At 38.7% G+C, this 26833-nt stretch overlaps 1 long non-coding RNA gene across 1 annotated transcript in view; it reads left to right on the top strand.

Moving 5' to 3' along the window:
* Positions 1-14896: 14896 nt before the first annotated feature.
* The window catches only part of LOC140501311 (uncharacterized), a 100565-nt gene continuing 88628 nt past the window's right edge, over positions 14897-26833 (top strand). The window contains exon 1 of the long non-coding RNA XR_011966132.1: positions 14897-19492. This is a non-coding gene — a long non-coding RNA (uncharacterized lncRNA). The remainder of the gene's footprint in view (positions 19493-26833) is intronic.

The raw sequence follows: 26833 nt of genomic DNA, 5'->3' as shown, positions 1-26833 counted from the left end.
TGTGAATGTAGCCTAAAACTACCATGACATAATGAAAGACTATGAAGAATACAGAGAATCATATAGAGACTTGTATGAAGTGATTCAGAGTGAAGAAGGCAGGACCAAGAGAATGTTATAACAATGTTAACAAAAGCTACAAAGAGGTGACAAAATTTGGGTCCAACATAATGGCCAAAGTAGATACTGTTCTCTCCAAGTTAAAGCACTGTTAATAATCAGTAAGTGATGGAAGAGGAAAGTGACAAGTATTAATCAGAATCATACTGCAAGGCTGTGTAAGTTTTGCTAAATTGTACATTGCAGAGGGATTGGTTTGTGTGGGGTTTTTTTTGGGGGGGGGGTGGGGAGTGTCAATGTGTCTTATTTCAAAACAAAATGTATCAGTGAAAGAATAGTTCCTAAACACCACTGATAATAACCTACAGCAAAATAAATCTTTGTCTCCTTAATAATGTTGTGGATAGAACTCTGAACCTAAAATCAGAAAAACTCATCTTCCTGAGTTTTAGCTGGTCTCAGACACTTGCTAGCTGTGTGATCCTTGGCAAGGCATTTAACCCTGTTTGTCTCAGTTCCCTCATCTGTCAAATGAACTAGAGAAGGAAATGGCAAACCACTCTAGGGTCTGACAAGAAAACCCCCAAAAGGGATCATAAAGAGTTGGATGTGATAAAAATACTCAACAGAAACATTTTTAGATGGATGGTATTCATTAAAGTTTTGTATTTGGATTTCTTTGCTAGGTTGAATCTTTTAAACTTTAATTTCTAACTTTTTACTGGACCAATCAAATCATAATTATAAGGAGTTTCCAGTTAGGGGTTTATTCTACAAATGCAGATCTGCACTTGTTGCAGTTGTCTTGACGGCACTGAAAAATTAAGTTTCTTGCCCAAGATCATATATCCAGTAAATATCAGATGTGAAGCTTTTATCCAGGTGTCTAATACTAAGGCCATTTCTCTGTCAACTGCACCATGTTATCTCTCAATCTCTGATAATAAGTAGCATTTTTAGAAAACATAAAGACTGTGCCCTTTGTTAAGCCACTTCGCCTCCGTGAGCCTCAGTTGCCTAATCTGAAAAATGAGAGGGTAGGACTATAAAGAGGAAACTATGTGATGCAGTGAATAGAATACTGGACCAAAAGCCAAGAAAACCTGAGTTCAAAACAAGTCTCAGACACTTATTAGCTTTGTGACCCTGGGTAGGTCACTTAAACTCTGCCTCAGTTTCCAAATATGTAAAATTGGAATAATAATAGCACCTACCTCCCATGGTGAAGATAAAATGAAGCAATATTTGTTAACTAACCACTTTGTGAATCTCCTCCTCCTCCTCCTCCCCCTCTCCTTCCTCCTCCTCCTCTCTCTGCCTCCTACTCCTCTGACTTCTGAAGTCTCCTTCAGACCTGAATCTGTATTTCTATGATCCTGTTTACCTACCGGGGGAAAAAAAAAATGGTCATAGAGGCCAGTACCTGACTATCACCAGTAGGTGGCAATGCTATCTCAGAAAAACTACATTGGCATTTCCTCACAAGTAGGTTCTTATATCCAAACGTGGGGAAATTATTTTTGCTTTACCAAGACGTAAATTTCATTTTGGTTTTCGAACCATTGAACGTGGCCTGGCTTGGGTGTCGTACAATTTTATCATTTGTGTTTATGGATGTGTTCTGTATGGAGTTTGATAAAATATAAATAACTTTTTCCCCTGTTGTGATAAGAAAAAGGGGGAAACAGTCTTAAGAGTGTGAAATATTATTGTCGTCATCATCTTCATCATCATTTCTAATAGACATTGACTTTAGCAATCAATAATATTTAAAGTAATCTGTCACAGAGGAAATCTTGGATCTGACACTGTGATATGTTAGGTAAGTCCCTTAACTTCTGTGACCCCGATTTCCTCATTTCTAGTATGGAGTTGGTTGGACATGATGACCTCTAATGCCCTTTTCATCTCTAAAACTCAGAAATAATGAAAGGTGTTGAGTTACTCTTTTACTCAGTTTTTAAGTATGGAATAACTTGAAGAAATATCATCACAATTTATTACTGAGATTTATATATTTGTTTTGACTTGACTATCGCATCACTAATAATTTAATTGACATATCGATTTACTACTTATAAAGCCCTCTTGGATACATAATTTAATTAATTCCTCATAGTCAACCTTAGAAGAAGGCAAGGTACCCTTTCAGATGAGGAAGTTTAAGTTAACTCAGAGAAGTTTAAGATTAACATATTGCATCTTCCAAATTCCTAGAGCCATTATTGGATGAGGAGGCAGGAGCTTTGCCCAAGGGTGGTAAATTGCTTTAAGGTATAAAAATGTTCAAGGCTGAGAAATTCAAAAGTTTAGTTTTTTTTAGTCATGTCCGACTCTTCATGACCCCTTTTCAGGGATTTACTTGGCAAAGAAACTGGGGCGGTTGGCCATTTCCTTCTCTTACTGCCTATTTTACAGATGAAGAAACTGAGGCAAATAGGGTAAAGTGACTTGCCCAGGGTCACACAGCCAGTAAGTGTCTGAGGCTGGATTTGAGCTTGCATCTTCCTAACTACAAGCCTGGCACTCTATCTACTACACCACTTAGATGCCCCAAGCTTTAGTTTACAATTGTTGTATTCTTATAAGGAAAAATGCATAGATGGAGCCTGGTGGTGGGTCTGGCTGAGAACATGGTAATAAGGTGGGTTGGAGTTGTAGCCAGGTGGAATTAGTAATAGGATACTGAGAATGTATCCACAGCAGACTCCCACAGTAGAAGCAGATTGGTTGTCTCATAGGATTCCTTGGACAGGGGCCAATACCAGTGGGACCCAAGCTCTAGTCCATTCTAAGGGTGGGGAGAGAAGCCTAGTCCTGGAATTGTGCTCTAAGGTTTGCAAAGCAATTTACAAATATGATCGCATTTTATCCTCAAAACAACCCTACAGGGTAGGAGCTATTGTTAACCCCATTTTACACATGAGGACACTCAGGAAGATAAACAACTTGCCCAGAGTCAGACACCCCACATTTAAAGTCAGGTCTCCTTCACTCCAGGTCCAATACTCTACTCATGGTGCCAACTTGCTGCCATGGCCCGATCTATTGTCAGCATCTTTGTCCAATGATGGACTAGAAAGTAGGAGATCTGGGTTCTAGTCCCTTCTTGACATTAACTCTGGGTCTCCATTCCTCCTCTGTAAAATGAGAAGGTTGGCAAGTCATCTCTAAGACCCCTCCTTATTCTAACAGCTTGTGAGTCTATGAGATTTAACTTCCATTTGGCTCTCCCCTCAACTGCATCCCCCTACCCAGGCCACCTCAATTTCTTTTTTTAAATTCTTCTATTTGTTTTTAGTGTTCTACAATCACTTCCATATAACTTAGATTTTTTTCCTCTCCCTCACCATTCCTCCCCCTTCCCTCCCCCCAACCCTTCCTGAGACGGCATGTAATTTTATATAGGTTCTACACATACATTCCTATTAAATACATTTTCACCCTAGTCATGTTGCATGGAAGAATTAAAGTGAATGGGAGAAATCATAAAACAAACCAGAAAGTAATACAAAAGAAAATGATCTGCTACATCCTGCGATTGAATTCCATAGTTCTTTCTTTGGATATGGAAGGCATTTTGCCTTAAGAGACCACTGGGAATTTTTTAAGTCCTTACATTGCAATGAAGTTTTAAGTCTACCAGAAAAAATCCTCACACATTGTGGTTGTGGCTGTGTACAAAGTTCTCCTGGTTCTGCTCCTTTCACTCAGCATCAGTTCATATAAGTCTTTCCAGGCCTCTCTGAAGTCTTCCTGTTCATCATTTCTTATAGCACAATAGTATTCCATTATATTCATATACCACAATTTATTCAGCCATTCTCCAGTTGATGGGCATCCCCTTGATTTCTAGTTTTTGGCCACCACAAAGAGTGCTGCTATAAATATTTTTGTACATGTGGGACCCTTTCCCATTTTTATGATCTCTTGGGGATACAGTCCTAGAAGCAGTATTGCTGCGTCAAAGGGTGTGCACATTTTTGTAGCCCTTTGGGCATAGTTCCAAATTGTTCTCTAGAATGGTTGGATCCGCTCACAGCTCCATCAACAATGAATTAGTGTTCCAACTCTCCCACATCTTCTTCAATATTTATCATCATCTTGTTTTGTCATGTTAGCCGCCAACCTCAATTTCGTCAAAAGTGGAATTGAGCTTTCCTTGGCAGCCTTGGGCAACTAACTTACCTTTCTCTGTGGATCCAGTTTTTCCACTGTAAAATGAAGCAACTGGGCTAGATGACTGTTCCCTAAAATCTCTTCCAGCTCTGATCTCATAGATCTCATGGAGTTTTGGAAGAATTGGCCTTAAGTCTTCTTTCAGTCCCTTTCTCCAAATCATCTCTTTGTTATCACCCTCCCCCTCATCTCTACTCAGACTTCTTGGATGCTAAAGGTAAAGAAACTGACTTTCACACCTAGTTTTCATGAATTTAAATTGGAAGTCACCAAACGACCTAAATTCCTGGAGGTGACATCTGGAGCATTCTCCTTGTCAGGAGATTTATGGTATGCCCTAGGGTCTCTCTCTCCCTCTAACTGAGAATACCTTTCTTGACAACTTGCTAAAGGTGAAAATTTTCTTGTCCAGAGAAGATACTTTATCCATACTGCTCATGACAAGAAGAATCAGGAACCTTCTCTGAAAGCAAAAATTTCATTTTTACATACCACAGAGAACAAGAAACGTGTTAAGTGATTATCTTACCTTGCCATGCTTATAATGAATTTAAGCAAACAATACTGAAAGAAGTAATAGCAATGTTAACAGCAATCAATTGGGGAATGATTGAACAAGCTGTATATGAATGTGATGGAATACTATTGTGCTATAAGAAATGATGAGCTCAATGATATTAGAAAAACATGGAAAGACTTGAACGAAATAATGAAAAGCAAAATAATCAGAGCCAAGAGAACATTGTATATAGTGATGGCAATATTGTTTTAGTAATGACAGAGTAAATAAATTGTTTTGTGTATTATAAATACCCAAATTAATTATAAAGGACATATGAAGAAAGATACTATCTGCATTGAGAAATGACTGATAAATAAAAGTCTATATAGAATGATTTAACAAACATATCCCCCCAATATATATGTATATGTATATGCACACACACACACACACACACACACACACACACCCATTTGTGTCTAAAGGTAGCCCTCTATAGGGTGGGGGGGAGAAGAACAAAAGAAAAAAATTTCATGATAATTTTGTTGTATATTTGAAAGGAATGATAGTAAATTGTTCATAGTAGATTTACAGTTTCATGTACAATCATCTTTTTATCGTACTATGTTATAGAAATGCTTGTTTTATTCCATAAATTAAAAATAAAATAAAAAAAAGATGAGTAGGGAGATTCTGCAAAGAACGTATTATTAAGATCTTCCAAAATAAGCTTGTATTTACTTTATATTTATTGGATTTAATGCAGAAATGGGTACAGGGGTAAAACAGAAGAAGCTATATTGAAAAATATAGTTTGGGAATGAAGAAGCAAAAGACTTGCAGACTGCTCAGATGTCTCATTCCTATACAGCATATTTTCAGCCAGTGAGAATTGGGTGACCCTGGATATGGTAAATGCCAAATGTCATCCTTAAAAAAAAAGGCAAAATTGTTTGTTTTAAGTGGTCAGGAGACGACTGGTTGCTGACTTAGCAAATATTCCAGAATCAGCTTACTGTGTGTAATCAGATCATTAGGTGGTGTATTCAAGAGTTAAATTAAACACCAAATTAATAGGGTAAAGATGAGGAGATGACACTGCATGCAGTTACAACAGTATCAACCCAGCCTGTTTAAGCAAGCTTTTGTCTCCAGAAATAATTAGAAAATGAAAAAAGTAATGATATCACCTATCCGCATTTCCTAAAAATGTTTGAAAGTTACAAAACAGCAACCACAACAAGGAAGCTAGAAGAGCCCAGAAACCATCTTAACCATCAAACAAAACCTTCTTGCCAAGCACAAGAGACATGGCAATCCAGAGCAAAGCTGTTATGCTGGGTTATTTCAAAAGCTATGTCAGCACCATGGTTAGGGAAAGCAGTGAAGCTGGCTGTGGATGAGTTTTGTCAGCACCGTACTTCAGAAAAGCAAGCAAAGTTGATAGCAACTGGCAGCATTGGGCCACCAGTTCAAGCAATTCAAGAGTGACATGGGGTGACTGTTGCCAATGGGGAAAGTGTAGTAGTCTGAACTTGGTTCAATAATAGGATTATATTTACCATAGTTTCCCCTTCCTTTACTTGATTTTTAACAAATGGTTTTCTTCAGTTAGCTTTTGTATCTAATTTTTCTGAGCAATTCTACTTTTTAAGGAGTTGCTTCCTTCCGTGTACTTTTTTTCCATTTTGTCCATGGTATTTTTAAAGGAACTGTCCAATTTTTCTTCTACCTCTCTTATTTGACTTTTAAAATTCTTCTGGAGCTCTTCCAAGAAGGCTTTTTGGGCTTGAGACCAGTTCATATTCCCTCTTGAGGTTTTGGATGTGGGCATATGGACCATATTGTCCACTTCTGAATTTGTGCTTTGATCTTCCCTGTCACCAGGATATTTCTCTATGGTCATTATTTTTCTTTGATTCTTCTTGCTCACATTATTTGCCTTTTTTCTGACTCTTAAATTTAATCTCTGCTTCTGGGAGGCACTATCGCAGACTTTTTATGCTGGGGCTAGGGGCCTAGTTACTGCTTTTCTGTGCTAGGGCTTCAGATGCTGGTAGCTGGATTTTGGAGCGGTCTGGCAGTTTACCTGGTGCTGAGCTGGAACTGGAAGTGATGGCTGGTGTGTGCCTGGTGTTGGTGTTTGCCTGCTTCTCCACCCTGGGACTCAGGATCTCCCCCAAGACACTGAGGTGGGGTTTGCTGCTGGCTTGCTAGGTAGCCTCCATTCCTGTACTGGTCCCCTTCAGTCACAGCAAGAGGGAACTTCCCTGTTAATCTCTCTAGCTTCCCGAGCTAAAAGACTGCTGTACCCTGTCTTTCTGCTGGCTCCACTATTCCAGGGTTTTCCTGCAGCAACATTCTCTGGGTTTTTCAAAGTCTATGAGAGTGACTTACTGCTTACTCCGTCATCTTGGCTCCCAGAAGTTTAATAGGTGAATTTCAAACATTCAATCTGTGGACTGATAGCTCCAGGAGTAGTTGTTGCAGCTGCCGCTGCCCTATGCAGGACTGCACTTCTCTCTCACCCAGTTCTGACAGATCACCCTTCTGTGCTGAGAGGTCTGGGAATTGCCACTGTTGCCAGTTATCAGTTCCCTGGGGTCTGCTCTGGCTTTGCTATGGTTGAGTCTGCACTGGTGCAGCCTGCCTGCTAGACTGCGTTCTTCTCCCAGTCCAGTGCAACAGAACCTTCCTGTCAACCTTCCAGGTTGTCTTGGGCTGGAAATCTGCCCTTTTCTTACTCTTTGTGGATGCTGCCACTCTAAAATTTGTCTAGATTCACTTTTTAGATGTATTTGAAGGATTTGGGGGAGAGCTCAGGTGAGTCCTTGCTTTCACTCTATTATCTTGGCTCTACACCCCCTCCTATATTTGAAAGATGGTCTTGGTCACAGGTGGGGAACCTGTATTCTCCAGGCTACATGTGGCCCTCTAGGTCCTCAAGTGTGACCCTTTGACTGAATCCAAACTTCAAAGAACAAATTCTCTTAATAAAAGGATTATTTTATATATGTATATATATGTGTGTATGTATATATGTAAATATATTCTATACATATACACGAACACAGATCCACATATGCATACATACATGTATATACATACATACACATACATACTTACATACATAAATACATATACAAAATAAAAAGGATTCCCCAAGACTTGGGGAAAAGGATAGACTTGTTTTACTTGACCTCAGAGGACAGAAGTAGATACAGTGGGTAGATTTTGGCTTAAAGTAAGAAAAATCTTCTTAACTATTAAAGTTATTCCAAGATGAAATATTCTGTCTTGGGAGAGAGCAGATTCTCTCATTTCTAGGAAGTCAAAGAAAGATTGGCAGACCATTTGTTAAGAATGTTTGAGAGGGAATTTCTGGTTTTGGGGGAAGGAATTATTTCATTTTAGTCTTTGTACAATAGAATATATGCTTGTCTTTCCTATAGAATGTGACTTCCTTGTTTTATTTTAGCTTTGTCCTCAGCACTTAATATATAGTGTCTGGAAAATAGTAGGTACTTAATAGATGCCTTTTGGCCGATTGAGGTACAAGTTGGAAAGGACAGTTTTTGAGGTCCCTTTTAACTAGGAAATTCTCTGATTTTTCTGACAATTAAAGTGGTCACAAACTGTGCTGTCCTTTGGCAGACCGGAATATTTGTGGATTGTATTGTCTCAATCTGATCAGTGTGTTTTCAACGATTAGACTGAGCCAAAGTATCTGCGGCTCACCTACACTTGACAATAGATGAATTTTGTTGTTTTACTGGGTAAAAGATACATACGGGACCATATTGCATTGCCACACAAGACTCTAAGATACACAGTGTCATGGAAGATAGAAAATAAAACAAGCATTTATTAAACACCTACTATGTGCAGCCACCATGCTAAGTACTTTACAAGTATCATCTCATTTGATTTTCACAATAATTCTGGGAGGTAGGTGCTATTATTAGTTCCACTTTACAACTGAGGAAACTGAAGCAGAAAGAGGTTAAATTGTTATGGTTAAGAAGTTGAGCCTGGGGTCACACAGTTAGTAAGAGTCTGGGGCTAGTTTTAAACTCAGTTCTTTCTGATTCCAGCTCTAGTGCTCTATCCACCATGCCACCTAACTTCATCCAAGTACCTAGGATAGATTCTATCAACTTAAAAATGTCTAGCTGCCATTCAGGACAGACAGCCCTTGACTGGGACAATCTGAGGGTGAAAGTCCATAGGATCAAATCTTGCCAGTGCCACTTTTGGTCTGTATGACTTTGGGCATCTTATTCAATCTCAATTGGTCTTAGTTTCCTTATTTTTATTTTTTAAAATTTTTAAATTCATTTTAAAGTTAAATACAAAATAAGGGGAAAAAATGTCCATGTGCAGAACGTAAAGAGAGAATTCGGTATAAAGCCATAAATTTCCATTTCTGACTTTTTCACTTTTTTTCAAACTATGTAATAATTACTACACATTGTTTTCAAAGCTATCCAGCTTTTCTACACTCTCTCCTCCTCTTCCTCCTTCATCTTCTTCACAATTGGAGGTAAGTGACTTCCCCAGGGTCACACAGCTAGTAAGTCTCAAGTGTCTGAAGTCAGATTTGATCTGGTCCTTCTGACTCCAGGGCTGGTGTTTGCTTTCTTCTAAGTTTTCTTTTATTCTCTGCTGTGCATTCCTTATTTTTAAAATGAAGTTAAACTTAATGACCTTTAAGGACCCCTCCAACTTGAAGTCTCTGATCAAGCTGTGGACTATTGGTCAGAAACAGTTAAGGTCCAAAGTGGATAGTGAGCAGGAAGATCTGACTTCACATCCTGCCTCTGACGGTTAGGAGCTGAGTGACCCTGGGTGAGTCACTTAACCTTGTCCAGCCTCAGTTTCCCTATTGGTAAAATGAGGATAATTAGAGCAGCTAACTTGTGTAATAACAGCTCTCTCACAGAGTTTTTAGGTAATCCATGTAAAACCCTTTGCAAATCTCAAAGTGCTATAGAAATACTAGCTGCCACTACTGGGTTAGCACAAATATGTCAATTTATATCATCACGGAAAGACCCAATAAATATCAAACATTGACATGGAGACAATCATTAACACCTAACCAATCAAACCTAACACCTAAGGGAGTCAGTTATCATAACTCTAGATTGCAAAGGTAGGATAAAGTATGAAAATGATTTAATATCTCAAAGAGATTGGTAGTATGTTTCAAAGAAGTCATATGGCCAGGGGTGTGATCAGGTTCCGAGGGGCACTAGGTGGTGCAGTGGATAGAATGCTGGTCCTGGAGTCAAGAAGACTCATCTTCCTGAGTTCAAATCTGGCCTCAGACACTTACTAGCGGTGTGACCCTGGGCAAGTCACTTAACCCTGTTTGCCTCAGTTTCCTCTTCTATAAAATGAACTGGAGAAGAAAATGACAATCTACTCCAGTATCTCTGCCAAGAAAACCCCAAATGGGGTCCAGAAGAGTCAGATGCGACTGAACAATGACAACAAGGACAAAATGAAATGATCTGGTTTGAAGGAGAAAATGGATTTAAGCACTTTGCAAACCTAAGGTACTATCTGCATTTAAGTTTTTTTTTTTTTACTACCACTGTTACAGTTGTTATTAGCCTCCAATCTGGTGATGACTTCATTCCCTGCAGCTTCTACGGCACTCTCTGCTGAGCTAAAGCACTGTTTGTAGATCAGTATAGGGGTGTGCAGCAAATGTTTATCAACAGGGTTGGGGGTAGGGTATGGGGGGGATGTCTGCATAGCCACCTTTAAGCTTAATCTGCATTATTATCAGTTTCTTAAATCTGGTGGTGGTTGTCCTTCCTCTTTGAAGAGGACCAAAATGACATCACCATTGTAAAGTGAAATCTCAGTGTGTCCGACTGTGGCTGATCAGATCAATATGAGCTCAGAATGCTCTACCACAGGTTGGACACAGATAGTCCGCGTGAATACTTGGGGTGGATATCCCAAATGTGTACATCCTGCGTTTACTTTGTGCTGTCTCAGTTCTGCTTTGCTCAAAGAGCACAGCACCCTTTTTGATGTGGGCACGCCATGCTGAGCGGTCCTGTGCCAGTGTCTCCCATGTTCCACAGGCAAATCCAAAGTTCTTGAGAGAGACCTTGAGAGTGTCCTTTTGCAAGTTCTCCATAAGAGTCTTTTTGGCAAGCATACATTTTGCATTCAAACAACGTGGCCAGCCCATCGGAGTTGTGCTCTCTCTGAAGCATAGTTTGAATGCTTGGCAGTTCAGCTCGAGCAAGGACTTCAGTGTCTGGTACCTCATCCTGCCAGGTGATCCTCAGAATCTTCCTAAGATGGTTCAAGTGGAAGCGATTCAGTTAAGTCTAGACAATCAACAGAATCATAAATCATAACAATTGCTGATTTTGGAGATATAGAAGTTAATAAAAATGTAACCTAAGCTCTTGCTTACTGGTTAAAGCTCACTCCTTCCACTCTACTGCAAATAACCTCTGAGGTCTATGCTGGCTTCCTTGAATATATCTGAGATTCAACCTATGTAAGCTCCTTGGATTTAGGAAAGATGTACTATGTTTTTCAGTCTCTCCAAGAAGCTTCCTTCATAAGGTCATATCTGTGTGTTTTTCCCAGCACGTCAACCCGCAGCATTGAGGCAGCGTACTCTGTCTTGTCTCTGTATTTTCCTTCTTTCTTGGACGTAAATAAGACGCTCCAGGGCTACCTGAGGCACCATCTCCTGTGGCAGGAGTGATTTTTTTGCTTTTATGAAACAGGCAAATCTATGATGATCAGGTGCTTGTAGAAGATGGCCCAGGCTGCACCTCTGATAAGACTGCTCCATGATCCTACAGGTGTATAAAGTCTACGTTTAGCAGTTGAACAGGATTCCTCCAACTTCTGTGCCCATGGTGGGCTGGTAGAGGCTGTTTACAGTCTCAAGAATAGGTGTGATTATGTGATAGAATGCGGGGACAAAACTAACCATAGATTCAGAATCAGAGAGCTTAGATTCAAGGATTGGATCTGTTCCCTCCTCCCTCTGGCGTGTGGGTTCACATCTTTGGTCCTCAGTTTATTTACTTAGAAAACTAGAGGGTTTTGACTGAATTACCATGAAGATTTCTTTGGGTGATAGGGAAAGGGGGCTGTTCCTATTGCTGTTGTGGGCCCACTAGAGCTAAAAGTAGCTTGCAGTCTCATCATGTACTTACACCTACTATGCCATGATACTGCAACCCCCCCCTTCCTGCCCTCCCCATCTTCCCCCTCTTCCTGGTGTCCCCCCCCCCCATTAAGGGATTTAGAAGAAAACCAGACTTTTCTTGGCCTCAGTAAATTAACATTTACCACCTAGCCTCCTTGGTTGTTTCCCAGGTGTGTGACCTTGGGTAAGCCACACAATCTTAGTTTTCTTATTTATAAAATGAGGCTAATGATACCTGGAACACCTATCTCACAAGGATATTGCCAGGCTTCAAAAAGATGATGAATGGATATTTTGCTAAAAGTCAGAATTTAAAAAAAATAACCAATGGCTATATGTAGTCTTGACAAAATGCCAGGTGTAATTATTAAGAAAAAAAGCCATGTAACACTGAATTTCATTAGGATCAGGTGTGGGAGACTTTCCTAATAGTAGACCGAGAAGAGCTTTGAGGAGCTTCCTGGTACAAGATGGAAAAGCATTGGTGGGGTTCTAGTTTCCTCAAGGGTGAGTTTTTAGCAGCTTCCAAGTATCCATAGTAGAAGCCTGACATAGCACCTAGTATTGGGAATATGAAGGGGAGGGAGGAATTGATAGTAGCCCACATTAATAAATTTCAACATTTCTGAGTAATTTGGTGCAGGGGAAATGAAGTCCGGGTAGAAATAATTAGGATGAACAAGGAATAAAAGGATATATTTGAGGAGCCTTGGGTTCCTGCAGATTTGCCCAGTAAAATAGGTTTCAGCTTAGCCAGAGAAATAGGTGGACTAGGGGCCTAGAGGAGAGGTGTGGAACTCCTGACCCATGGGGCTTGCTTGCAACCTCAGGCAAAACAACCCTAACCAGATTAAAATATTAATTGGCAAATTTTAATGAAATAAATTTTAAAAAAAACCATTGTGTTAATTTGGGGTTTTTGCAATTATTATGTGTCTACAGGGATCTGTCTTTACTTGAGTTGGACACCAATGGAATAGAGGACAGATCTGGGTTTGGGAGCATAGTGAAGAAATAATTGAAGGCTGGGTGATCATGAATCCCCAGTGAATGAGTTTGGAAAGTCCTGAGTCAATCAACATCTTTGTTTCTGTGTGATATCCAAACACAATGGGTTCAGGGTCTAGAAAGTGACTTGACTGAAAAAGGCAGAGCCTTTTAAACCTAGAAGACCGCATCTGGCAAGTGATTTGGGTGCTTACTCTGTAAGTCTGAATCCCCTAACCCCAACCTTATCCCCAGATAGCTGAAGAGCAGTAAGGTGGATTTTTCAAGAGGAAATTCAATATAGAAAAACCTAGTGTTTTCCATCTGGAGGGGATAAGAAAATAAGAGCTGGCTGCTAGTACAGCTAGGATACTGGCTATACGTGAAAGCCCATCCAAGGACAAGAATTTTAAAATCTGAGAAGATTCGAGCCATTTCTAGTGTTGGGACAGCTGTGGAGTGAGGTAATTCACATGTTTTCAGCCTCACGGACTCCTGCTGGTTTGTTTCATGTGGAGATGCCATCAGAGGGTGGCTTGTGTTCATTCCATTTGGGGGCATGTTATCCTGACTCCAATACAAGTGAGTTACGTTGTGATCCTCATTCCCCACCAGAGATCCTCTGTTTCCCTGAAGTTGCTTCTCTTATTCTCAGTCACAGGTCAACAGATCAAAAGTTTAACCCAACAATCACATATAAAATCTTTTCTCAATTTACCCATTCTGTAATCATTGAATCGGAATGATATCTGTGGGACTCAGAAAAATGTCTATTAGAAATCCTAGTTTTGTAGAAGATGAAACAGATTCACAGAAGTTAACTTTTGAATTATATGAGAGCAGTGCAGGGTGGTGAAAAGAGTATTGGACTCTAGGAGTCAGAGGACCTAGGTTCAGATCCTGACTGTGGTGCTTACCACCTGTGTGACCTTGAGCAAATCACTTAGTGTCTTTGGGTCTCAGTTTTGTCAACTGGAAAATGATTAGACTAGACCCCTGTAGTTCCTTCTAGCTTTATATCTATGTCCTTTGATTCATTTGTGTAATAAGTGGGAGGGAAGGAGGGAGAGAGAGATATTGTGTGTGTGTGTGTGTGTGTGTGTGTATGTGTATGGGGGGAGTGGTTGGCAGGGGGATGTGGTTTATACAAAATTCAGGATTCTTAACCTGGAGTCTGACTCTAAGAATAGATTGGGGAAAAAATTATATCTTTGTTTTCAGTAACATGTAATTGAAATTCAGCATTTCCTTTAATGATGAGTTTGGAAAAACAAAATAAAGCATTAGGAGGTGCTTTTATTATTGTTATTTTATGATTTATAATTGTATTTATATTATTGTATTTCATTTATTTATATTTTGTATTTTGTTATTATTAATTTATTAACCAAACTGCCAAAGGAGTCCACAACAAAAAAATGGTAAAGAACCCCCCACCATTCAAAGAACTAGAAACTAAGGCAGTGCCCATCAGTTGGGGATTGATGGTATACAAATGTCATGGTCTACTATTATGCCATAAGAAATGGCAATGGGAATGGTTTCATAGAAATCCTGGAAGATTTGTATGATCTGATGTAGAGTGAAGTGAGCAGAACCATTCATACAAAACATTATTATAAAGACAACTTTGAAAGCTAAGAACTAGCATCCGTCAGTGTCCAGACGTGATTCCTTGAGACTTGTGATGCAACGTTACCCAGCTCCTGACAGAGAAGTAAGGAAGTCAGAGGACAGGTGAAAAATGTCTTTTTTGGACATGGACATTGCAAACATTTTTTTTGCTTGCTTATGATAGTTATTACAAAGGTTCTGCCTTTCTTTCTTTCTTATTGGGGGTGGAGGGTGAAGGTGTGATGGAGGTGAGGTGGGAGGGGGAAAAGGTGAATTTTTGTCAGTTGAAAAAAAATTAAAAAAGAATCTTTGCCCTAGAGTCTCTAAGGTCTTTTCAAGTTTTAAGTGATCTACAGTATTCAGTTTTCTTATCAGCCAAATGGAAATAACAATATTTGTGCTATCTTCCTAGCAGGTTTGGTGTGGAGATCAAAGGAGAATGTGAAATATCCATAAAAGTGAGTTATTCTTATTTAGGGTCTAAGAAGCAGGCAAGGCTTTTTTTGCCAAATGACAGGCAAGATACCTCAAGCCAAGACCATCTTGAGGTAAGTGCTTCTTAAGAGGTTAACTTTGCTTTGCATATAAATTCAAGTAAGAAATAAATATATCTTAATGTAATAACTCTATCTTTGCCGATATATCTATATCTCTATCTCTAGGTGTAGAGATAGAGATATAGATATGGATATGTATCTCTATCTCTATCTCTATATCTATCCTTTTTACTTAAGTCCTCCCCTATGTTCCCTTCCCCTAAATAAGATCCATCTTGATCTCACTTAATTTCTACAGGAAATTGTAAATAGCAACATCTGTCTAAATCTCTTCTAATGATATCCAGATTTCTTGGGCAAAGATGTGGATCCCAGCAGTTAGGTCACAGCTGACAAGTCCTCATTTCACTGCAACAAACAGCATTCTTTGTTTTTTTAGATCATTGGCGGTGGCCCCCCAAATGTGCTGGCTTTAACTAATGAGTAATCACCGTGAGTTTGGGAGTGGATTTAGAAGGCAAGGGCTGTTTATCAGGCAGATGTTCACAAAGACTTTTCCTATTTGAAAAATGAGGGGCTGAAGACTTGCTTTTGGAGAGGGAAGTTGAGTTCCCATGGGCACCAACCCAATATTGTTGCGTTTTATTTTCCTGGGATAGGAGGCAGCCAATGACACTCCCACACAAAATGCTCCCAGGAACAACAGCTTTTTCTTTACATGTCAGGCTGTTCTGTATCAAATTTTCATTTCCCTCCCTGATAAAAATGATAATACTAATAATTTAAGAAATATTTTAATAACTCCCTAACTTCTTCCATTTGGAGCTAGGTTTCTCTACCTTTCCCCATCTGGTAGATAGTTGTGATGGGGGGGTGGGGTAAAGAGCATGGATTTGGAGTTAGAAGGGAGCTGAGGAGGCCATCAAGTTGCACTCCTCATTTTACAGATGGGGAAACAGAGGCACAAAGACATTAACTGAATTGCCTGAGGTCATTTAGATAGTAAGGTTCAGCTGGAGATAATGAGCTAATAATACAGAAATACTTCTTTTCTGGTGTAGCTAACATCAGAATTTGTTTGGTTGGATTTCAAGTGCTTATAAGAGTTTCATTATTTGTTTATTTTTTTGTTCAACAGAGATGGGAAGGAATGCACTATAAATGCATGTAAAATCATTTTTTAAAGTGTCTGAGACAGAGTTTGAAGTCATATCTGTCTGACATTCTTTTCTATATCACCCCATTTTTCATGTTCAATAAGCTTTTTTTTCTGTAGTTATGCTGTGTAAGGCACCATGCTAGGTTCTTGTCAAAAACAAAATAGTCCTGTCTTCAAGGGGTTTACATTATTTCTTATAGAAGCAGTGGGGTGTGGTGGAAAGAATACTGGGTTTAAATTCAGGAGACCTAGGTTTCAGTCCCAACTGTGATACTTATAACTGTACCTTCATGATTAAGTTCTTTAGCCTCTCTGAACATCTGTTTGATCATCTGTGAAATGGGAATAAAGATAATTGTGTTATTTATCACACATGGCTTTGGGGAGGAAAGCAGTTTGTAAACATTTTAGTAAAATTGGCTGGAAAAGTCAAGAACTTGGTGGTAAAGATGCCTCTGACCAAGACCCTCCCTGGTTACTGTTTGGGACAAGATGAATCACAATTTTCATATTCCAGTGAAATTAAGTTACAGGGACCATTAAGAGGAGAGGATGTTATAAAACATGCTGTGTGTGTGTGTGTGTGTGTGTGTGTGTGTGTGTGTAAGAGAAAGGATGAGGAACAATATTCTTTGGTGGTTCATGAAGGTTTCTTCATTATGTATGTGTCTCTTACCATCTCTCTGAATGTATATACACACATGTATGTCCTTTAATCTTCTCTCCCTTGCAGCTCCTTGTTTGGGTCACTGGTCAGCTGCCATTAACTGAAGAAACTCAGAACCTTCCAAAACTCAGGTCTTTGTCAGTGACCCTGATCTGAAGTACCCCGGGGACTTCTCTGGACAAAGCCAGCACATTCCTGGGAATTTTGTAGACTTCATTTGGAATTTATGGTCTGAGCAGTCTCAGTCTCATATATATATGACAACTTGTTCAGAGTATTTAGTATAATTTTCATCTCATTTTTTCCTGCAGTTTCTGCAGTCCAAAGTAGAGCTATGTAGGATAACCAGGTTTTCTAAATGGAAAATGGGAACTTACTGTCCAAAGATTGGAGTGGAGGGGGTCTCACTGGCACAAAGAAAGGCAAAAATAGACCCTACGATCAAGAAGCTCATGCTCCAATGGGGAGACAAGATGCAAATATAAGGCATATATTTTCTCCAGATTAAAGAGCCTTTGGTGGGCTGCTGATCTACTAGCGATAATAACAGTAACTCATGTTTGTACAGGACTTTACAGTAATGACCTCCAAAGAAGACCTCCTTTGATGCTTTCCTGGGACAGAATCTTTAAATGCAATGCCAATGGAGGGCAAGTCTATTAAGATATTTCCTGGACTCCTTTCATACCCAGTCTGGTGAAATCTGTGAACTCTTATTCAGAATAATGTTTTTAAATGCATAAAATAAGATGCATCAGATTGCAAAGGAAACCAATTAGGGTGAAATACAATAAAGTTCATGAGTTCCATGTTAAGAACCCCCAGCCTAGAAGGTGACCTTGAAGGCAAGAACTACTTATTTTGTTTTTGTATCCTTAGCATCTAGTATAGTGCTGGATACATTGTAGGCATATAATAAATGCTGCTGATTGATTAATTTAATTAAGCACCAGTCTAAGCAAGAATGGGTAGGTTTTATCAGGAGAGGGCTGACCACCTGGCCATGACTGGTTTTGGCAATAGTAACTCAGAAGATCATTGTTGAAGAATTCTTCTACTACCACCACCTAAATCTGAGTGTACTCATAATTTCCATTCTCTTTAGAGATATAGGTGATGGGGTTGCAGAGGCAAATATGATAACCCTTTCATCCCTCAGCTTGGATGCATGACAACAGGCTGCACAGATAAACATGACATCCCCCCTTGTAGGGAAGCTGCCCTTCATTCCAGGCTGAAGGTGATAGACACATATGCCTTGATCCACCTTAGTAATTAATGACCTGCCTGAATTGTAAACTCACCATGGATATCATACTAACTCATCCCTTTTTCCATTTTAACCTATTGGAATTAGTGGCTTTTTCTCTGAAAGTTTGTCTTTAAAAGGTCAAACCTGACATGAGTTTGATGATAGGCCTGTGCAATGCATATGCCTTAATTACAATAATAAACTCCTTTTATTATATCTTTCCTGAGACTATCCAGTTTCTTTAGGGTGAAGCTCTAATGAAGAATTTTGTTTCAACACTATAGTCATAGTCATGGGTTGTAGCCATGGCCATAGCCACGGTCAGCTAACATTCATTAAGCACCTACTGTGTGTCAAGTCCCTGTGCTAAGTGGTAGGGATAAAAAGAAAGGTAAAAATAGTTCTTCCTGTCCAGAAGTTCGCAGTCTAATGGGGGAAGATGACAGGCAGATAGCAGTAACAATAATAGGTAACATTTATCTATCACCATGTTCCAGGTACTATGCTAAGAGCTTTACAGTTATCATTTCATTTGATGCTTACAACAACCCTGCAAGGCAGGAGATGTTATTATCTCCATATTACAGATGAGGAACCTAAGGCGAACAGGGTTAAGTGACTTGCCCAGGGTCACACAATAGTAGGTGTCTAAGGTCACATTTGAACTCAGGTCTTCCTGATTCCAGACCTAGTCCTCTCTCCAGTGAGCCCCGTAGCTAGCTCTATAAGACATATACAGGAGAAATTGGTTGTAGTCTCAGGAGGAAGGCACAAATATTAAGGGGGATTTGGAAAGGCTTCCTTTAGAAGATAGAACTTGGGTTCTTGGAGGGTTTTTTGTGTTTTGTTTTATTAAGCAATTGCGGTTAAGTGACTTGTCCTGGGTCACACAGTTATTAAGTGCCAAGTGTCTGAGACCAGATTTGAACTCAGATCCTCCTGGCTCTGGGGCAGGTGCCCTGTCCACCATGGTCACGTAGGTGCCCCAGAAAACAGAATTTTAGCTGAGACTTGAGGGAAGCCAGAGAAGTCAGGCAGTGGAGATGAGGTAGGTGGGCATTCCAGGCATAGCTAATGCGAATTTAGAGCTACAGTACTGTAAGAAAAACTCAAGAGAATTCTTTGAACACAACGTACTATTATTTGTAGATTCTGGATTCTTCCCCTTTTAAAAAAAATTAGTACATTTGTCTTCCAGTTACAGGCTATCCTTATTCTCTAAGATCTTTCAAAGGTCACTGGTAACAGCTCATTAATCTCTTTTATCAGATCTTGAACTGGAAAAGGAAATGGCAACCACTCCAACATCTTTGACAAGAAAACCCTAAATGGGGTCATGAAAAGTTGGACCCAAGTGAAAAGCAAAAATAACAAATCAAGGTATGGTAATATGTCTCTCATCTAGGCCTGGTGACTTGAACTCCAGGAGGTCAGTTAGGTATATGTATTATGACTATCTCTTCACATATCTAGAGTTTTATTGCTTATCAGTTTTGCTCTATTTCTCCTAGTTCAAACTTTATGCCCCTTGGAAGAAAAATAAGCAAAAAAAGAGTTTTCCTTTCTCATAATTATTGCCTCCCAAAGCAGCAATTTTATCCCTTTTATGATATAATCCTCACAATGCTCCTTTCTGGTATTTGTTCTCAGTTACTTGCCCATGCTTCCATTTTCTGAATACTTGTCTTTTTAAAGTTGGCATTTGCTGATTATTTCCTTATGTGTTCACATTGGTCTTATTAGGCAGCTCCTCTTTTCCTTCTCATCAGAATAATTTTTTCTTGTCCTCAAAATTTCATTTTTGAGATCTTCAAAACCTTCTTAGGCTTGCTTCCCCTTTAAAGTATTAGACCGTACAATTCTACATCTACTTTCAACTCTGAACTATCGGTCTCTCTATTGACCTTGCGGTGGTCTGTAGTTTTACTTCTTTTTCCTAAGTCATATTTTCCCAACATATTTTTACTTTTCTTTTCTATATGCACTTTTCCATCAAAGTCACTAAATAATAAAGAATATGTTGGCCAAATTTGAATGAACAAAAAACATTTTTCATGCGCTAAGTACTCTGCAAAGTGCTGGGGATACAAAGAAAAATGAGATAGTTCCTGCCCACAAGGAGCTTAAAGTCTAAGAGGGGAAGACAACACTTATAGAGGAGTAATGACCATGAAGGAGAGTTATGGTCTGGGAAGTCATGAAGATAGCAAGTGGAGTATCAGAGCGATCCATTGATATGTTCTCTCCAGAGGCATTGGTTATGTTATTTTGATTACAGTTCTCAGGATAAGAGATGGAAAGTTGGTGATGGAGGAGGATACAGAAGGTTTCTGGTGGTCTTGTTTAGAGCAGCAACAGTAGCAGGGCAGAAAATGACTGAAGTGTGGTTGGGATTGCAGAGTCTGAGGGAGACCAACTGGCTTGGCTCCTCCCAGACATGTTCACTGGCAGTTGGATTTGGAGGGCGAATGAACAGGAGCAGAGTTTTGGCAAGTTTTATCATATTCTTTGTAGTATTTCTCTGCTTCTTTATTCTCTACAACAGATGTTGGCTCATGAGCTGGAATTACTTTCATCATATAATATTTATAAATATTTGTGCTCAGCATTACAATATGGAATGGTCATGTGACCCATGAGATGATGAGTTTTTGCTGCCTTTGGATGCTTATAAACAATTGATGCTTATAAACAATACTGCCAAGTTATTTTCCTTTTTAAGGAGGACTTGTGAGTCATCCTTCAATTTAGCTGCACCTCCTTTTGTCCCAAGCCCTCTCCTTACCCATTTCCTTGCTACCCAGGCCAGAAACCAAGCTTAAGAGAACATAACCCTTTCATCCCCAGAACTCCCAACTTTGAGTCCAATCATCCTGACTGATCATTGTCTTGGTTGCCTGCTACATCTAACTATGACTCTCGCTGTGCTTCAGTTTAACCATCTCCTCACCAGTCACCTTGACTTCTGACTATCTGTCATCTTCTCTCCCCCTCCTCCATTTCCTGTTCTGGAAATATAATCCAATCAATTCCGTCATTCCTTCTGAAAAGGGTATGCCAATATACTTTCCTATGGCTCCACTTACCATACAGGTAACTTTCTAAACCAAAACTTCCCTCCTGGGCTACCTGATCCTCATAGCTGCAGTTTCAGTCATGTCTAACCCTTTGTGACACTATTTGGAATTTCTTTTAGCGAAGATATTGGAATGGTTTGCCATTTCCTTCTCCAATTCATTTTACAGGTGGGGAAACTGAGACAAACAGGGTTAAGTGACTTGCCCAGGGCCACATAGCTAGTTAGTGTCTGAGGGCATATTTGAACTCAGAAAGATAAGTCTTCCTGACTCCAGGTCCAGCACTCTATCCACTATGGCGCCACCTAGCTGCCCCTTGTATGTATCAGGAGTCTTCCCTCATTAGAATGTCTATTCCTTGAGGGAAGGGATTATCTTTGGTTTTATTTTTGTGTCACCTGTGTTTAACTGAATGCTTGATATATAGTAAAAATTTCATCAGTGCTTTTTTATTAATTCATTAATTTATTCTTCCTTCATGTCCCATCTTAAAACAGTCAAGACTGTGGAGCCCTTATTTACTCCAGTATGATAATAATGATAAAGCTAATAACATGAATGATGATAGCACCTGATGTTTACACAGTGCCTTAAGGTTTCCACAACACTTTGCGTTCTTTATCTCATTTGAGCCTTACAATTACCCTGTGGATTGGAGAGTAATGAAATTTAGGGCACCAAGCATTTAAGCTAATATTTACAGATGGTTTTGAAACAGTCTAGTTGCAAAAACACAGACTCATAGTGTCTTAAGGATAAAACAAAGAAGAAAGAATTTAAGGAGGCAGAAAGTGTTCATTTTTTTATCTTTATTACATTATTTGTTTTCAGTGTTCTACAATCACTTCCATATAACTTAGATTTTTTTTATCCCCCTCCCTCCCCCCACTCCCCTCTCCCTTCCTCCTCCCTCTTTGAGATGGCATACAATACAATTTTATATAGGTTCTACACAAAAATTCTTATTAAATACATTTTCACCTTAGTCATGTTGCATAGAAGAATTAAAATGAATGGGAGAAATCATAAAACAAACCAAAACGTAATACAAAAGAAAATGATCTACTCCATTATGAGATTGAATTCCATAGTTCTTTCTCTGGATGTGGAAGGCATTTTGCCTTAAGAGACCATTGGGAATTTTTTAAGTCCTTGCGTTGCAATGAAGTTTTAAGTCTACCAAAAAAATCCTTGCACACTGTCGTTGTTGCTGTGTATAAAGTTCTCCTGGTTCTGCTCCTTTCACTCAGCAAAGGTTCATATAAGTCTTTCCAGACCTCTCTGAAGTCTTCCTGTTCATCATTTCTTATAGCACAATAGTATTCCATTATATTCATATACCACAATTTATTCAGCCATTCTCCAGTTGATGGGCATCCCCTTGATTTCTAGTTTTTGGCCACCACAAAGAGTGCTGCTGTAAATACATTTGTACATATGTGTACATAAAAATTCCCATTTTTATGATCTCTTGGGGATACAGTCCTAGAAGAGGTATTGCTGGGTCAAAGGGTATGCACATTTTTGTAGCCCTTTGGGCATAGTTCTAAATTGTTCTCCAGAATGGTTGGATCAGCTCACAGCTCCATCAACAATGAATTAGTGTTCTAACTCTCCCACATCTTCTCCAGCATTTATCATCATCCTCTTTTGTCATGTTAGCCATATGATAGGTGTGATGTGGTACCTCAGAGCTGTTTTGATTTGCATCTCTCTAATCAATAGTGATTTAGAGCACTTTTTCATATGACTATACATAGCTTTGATTTCTTCCTCTGAAAACTGCCTGTTCATATCCTTTGACCATTTATCAACTGGGGAAAGACTTGCATTCTTGCACATTTGACTCAATTCTTTATAAATTTTAGAAATGAGGCCTTTTTCACAGGCACTAGTTGCAAAAATTCTTTCCCAGTTTTCTGTTTCCTTCCTAATCTTGGTTGCATTGTGTTTGTGCAAAACCTTTTCAATTTACTGTAATCAAAATTATCCATTTTGCACTTCATAATCTATCTCTTGTTTAGTCAAAAATTCTTCCCTTCTCAATAAATCTGATAAATACACTATTCCTTGCTCCACTAATTTGTTTATACTATCAATCTTTATATCTAGATCATGTACCCATTTGGACTTCATTCTTGTGTATGATGTCAGGCATTGGTCTATGCCTAGTTTCTGCCACACTGCTACCCAGTTTTCCCAGCAATTTTTGTCAAACAGTGAGTTCTTATCGCTGGGGTCCTTGGGTTTATCAAACAGTAGATTGCTGTATTCGTTGACTATTATGTCTTGGGTATTTGACCTATTCCAATATTCTACCCTTCTATTTCTTAGCCAGTGCCAAGTGGTTTTGATAACTGCTGCTTTATAATACAATTTGAGATCTGGTAAAGCTAGGCCACCTTCCCTAGCATTTCTTTTCATTAGTTCCCTTGATATTCTGGACCCTTTATTCTTCCAGATGAATTTTGATATTATTTTTTCTAGCTCTACAAAATAATTATTTGATAGTTTGATTGGTATGGCACTGAATAAGTAAATTAATTTAGGTAGAATTGCCATTTTTATTATATTGCCTCAGCCCACCCACAAACAACTGATGTTTTTCCACTCACTTAGATCGGACTTTATTTGTGCAAAAAGTGTTTTGTAATTGTGTTCATGTAGTCCCTGAGTTTGTTTTGACAGGTAGACTCCCAAATATTTTATAGTGTCTACCATAGCTTTAAAAAGGAGTTCTCTTTCTATCTCTTATTGTTGGGCTTTGCTAGTAATATATAGAAATGCAGAATATTTGTGTGGGTTTGTCAATTTTATTGTTTTTTTCATAAAACCAACTCCTAGTTTTATTTATTAGTTCAATAGTTTTCTTAATTTCAATTTTATTACTTTCTTCTTTGGTTTTCAGTATTTCTAATTTGGTATTTACTTGCGGATTTTTCAATTTGTTCTTTTTCAAGCTTTTTCAGTTGCATGCCCAAGTCATTGATCTCCTCTTTTCCCTATTTTATTCATGTAGGCACTCAAAGATATAAAACTTCCCCTAAGAACTGTTTTTGCAGTATCCCATAAAATCTGTTGGGTTGTCTCATTATTGTCATTCTCATGAATGAAGTTGTTGATTGTTTCTACAATTTGTTGTTTAACCCACTCATTCTTTGGGATTAGATTGTTTAGTTTCCAATTAGTTTTTGGTTTATGTTTCCATGGCCTTTGATTACATATAAGTTTTACTGCATTATGATCTGAGAAGGATGCATTGACTATCTCTGCCTTTCTGCCCTGGATTGTGAGGTTTTTGCAGCCTAGTACATCGTCAGTTTTTGTATATGTGCTATGTACTGCTGAAAAAAAAATATTCCTTTCTATCCCCATTCAGTTTTCTCCAGAGAGCTATCATATCTACCTTATCCAGAGTTCTATTCACCTCCTTAACTTCTTTCTTGTTTATTTTGAGGTTAGATTTGTCAAGTTCAGAAGGGGGAGGTTGTTGTCCTCCTCTAGTATAGTTTTGCTCTCTATTTCTTCCTGTAACCCCCTTAACTTCTCCTCTAAGAAATTTGAATGCTAAACCACTTGGAGCATATATGTTTAGCAATGAAATTGCTTTGTTGTCTACAGTGCCTTTTAGCAGGATATAGTTTCCTTCCTTGTCTCTTTTGATTAGATCTATTTCTGCTTTTGCTTTGTTTGAGATTAGGATTGCTACCCCTGCTTTTTTTACATCAGCTAAAGCACAACATATTCTGCTCCAATCTTTCACCTTTACCCTTTGTGTATCTCCTCATTTCAAATGTGTTTCTTGTAAACAACATATTGTTGGATTATGACTTTTAATCCATTCTGCTGATAAGTCTCTGTTTTGTGGGAGAGTTCATCTCATTCACATCCACAGTTATGATTACTCTCTGTGTCTTTCCCTCCATTCCCTTTTCCCTTGTTTATGCTTTTAGTTTTCCCTTCTCCCTTCTCCTCCACAATAGAGTTTTAATCTTTGACCATTGCCTCCCTCAGTCTTTCCTCCATTCTTTCAGCCCCCCTCTCTTTTAATCTCCTTTTCTCATACTACTTCTTCCCTCCCTTGTAGCCTCCCCTCCCTTTTCTTTCTCCCTTCCCCTCCTACTGCCTATAGAGCTAATTGTATTTCTATACTTAACTGAGTTTGTTGTACCTTCCTTGAATCCAATCATATGAGAGTACCTCTCAAACAATGCTCATTTCCCTCCTCTCTTTCCCTCTGCTGTAATATATTTTTGTGCCTCTTCCTGTGATGGAATTTGTTTTTTTCTGCCTCCATCCCTTCACACCCTTAAATCACATTTGTTATCATTAAATCATTTAATTTATACCCACTCCCTCTATCTGTGTATATCCCTTTTAAATTTCATAATAAATATACAATTCTCAAGATTAACAAGTATCATCTTCCCTTATAGGGATATAAACAGTTTGCCCATATTGTTTAACAAGTTTTTTTTCCCCCATTTACCTTTTTATGCTTCTCTTGAGAGCTGCGTTTGAAGATCAAATTTTCTATTCAGTTCTGATCTTTTCATCAGGAAGGTCTGGAAATCCCTTATATCATTGAATGTCCGTCTCCTTGCCTGAAATATTATGCTCAACTTTGTTGGGTAATTAATCCTTGGTTGTAGCCCCAGATCCTTTGCCTTATGGAATATCATATTCCAATTCCTTTAATCTTTTAATGTAGAAGCTGCAAGGTCCTGTGTGATCCTGACTGTAGCTCCTTGATATTTTAATTATTTCTTTCTTCCTGCCTGTAGTATTTTCTCCTTTATTTGATAGTTCTGGAATTTGGCAACAATATTCCTTGGTATTTTTAGTTTGGGGACCCTTTCAGCAGGTGAGCAGTGGATTCTTTTGATGACTATTTTGCTCTCTGGGTCTAGGATTTCTGAGCAATTTTTCTTGATGATTTATTGGGTAATATTGTCCAGGCTCTATATTTCATTATGGTTTCCTGGTAGACCAATAATCCTTAGATTTTTCTCTCCTGGATCTATTTTCCAGGTCAGTTGTTTTTCCAATTAGATATTTTACATTTTCTTCTTTTTTTTCATTCTTTAGATTCTGTTTGACTGATTCTTGATGTCTCACAGATTCATTAGCTTCTACTTGCCTGATTCTATTTTTTATCAAATTGTTTTCTTCAGTTAACTTTTGCATCTCCTTTTCCATCTGTCCAGTTGTTCCTTTTAAGGAGTTATTTTCACCAGTTAGATTTTGTACTTCCTTTTCAATTTGTCCAATTTTCCTTTTTAAGGAGCTCTTATCTTCTGTGAATTCTTTTTCATATTTTAAAAGTCATTGGCCAGTTTTTCTTCTATTTCTCTAATTTGGGTTTTAAAATTCTTCTAGATCTCTCCCAAGAAGTCTCTTTGTGCTTCAGACCAACTCATGTTCCCTTCTGAAGTTTCAGATGGGAGTACAGTCTCAACGCTGACCTCTTTGGTATTTATGTTTTGGACCTTGTCCCCATAGAAAGATTCTATGATCTTTTCTTTTGTGCTTTGTTTCTTACTCATGATAATCACCCTTTTCCTGGCTTTTAAAGTAGATCTCTGTATCTGGGGCACAGGGGGCTCTGTCCCACAGTTCTTGTGCCTAAAACCTGAGGCTCTGC

The sequence above is a fragment of the Notamacropus eugenii genome, chromosome 1 (assembly GCF_028372415.1).
Source record: "Notamacropus eugenii isolate mMacEug1 chromosome 1, mMacEug1.pri_v2, whole genome shotgun sequence".
Lineage (NCBI taxonomy): Eukaryota > Metazoa > Chordata > Mammalia > Diprotodontia > Macropodidae > Notamacropus > Notamacropus eugenii.
This window is presented reverse-complemented; position numbering and strand designations above follow the sequence as displayed.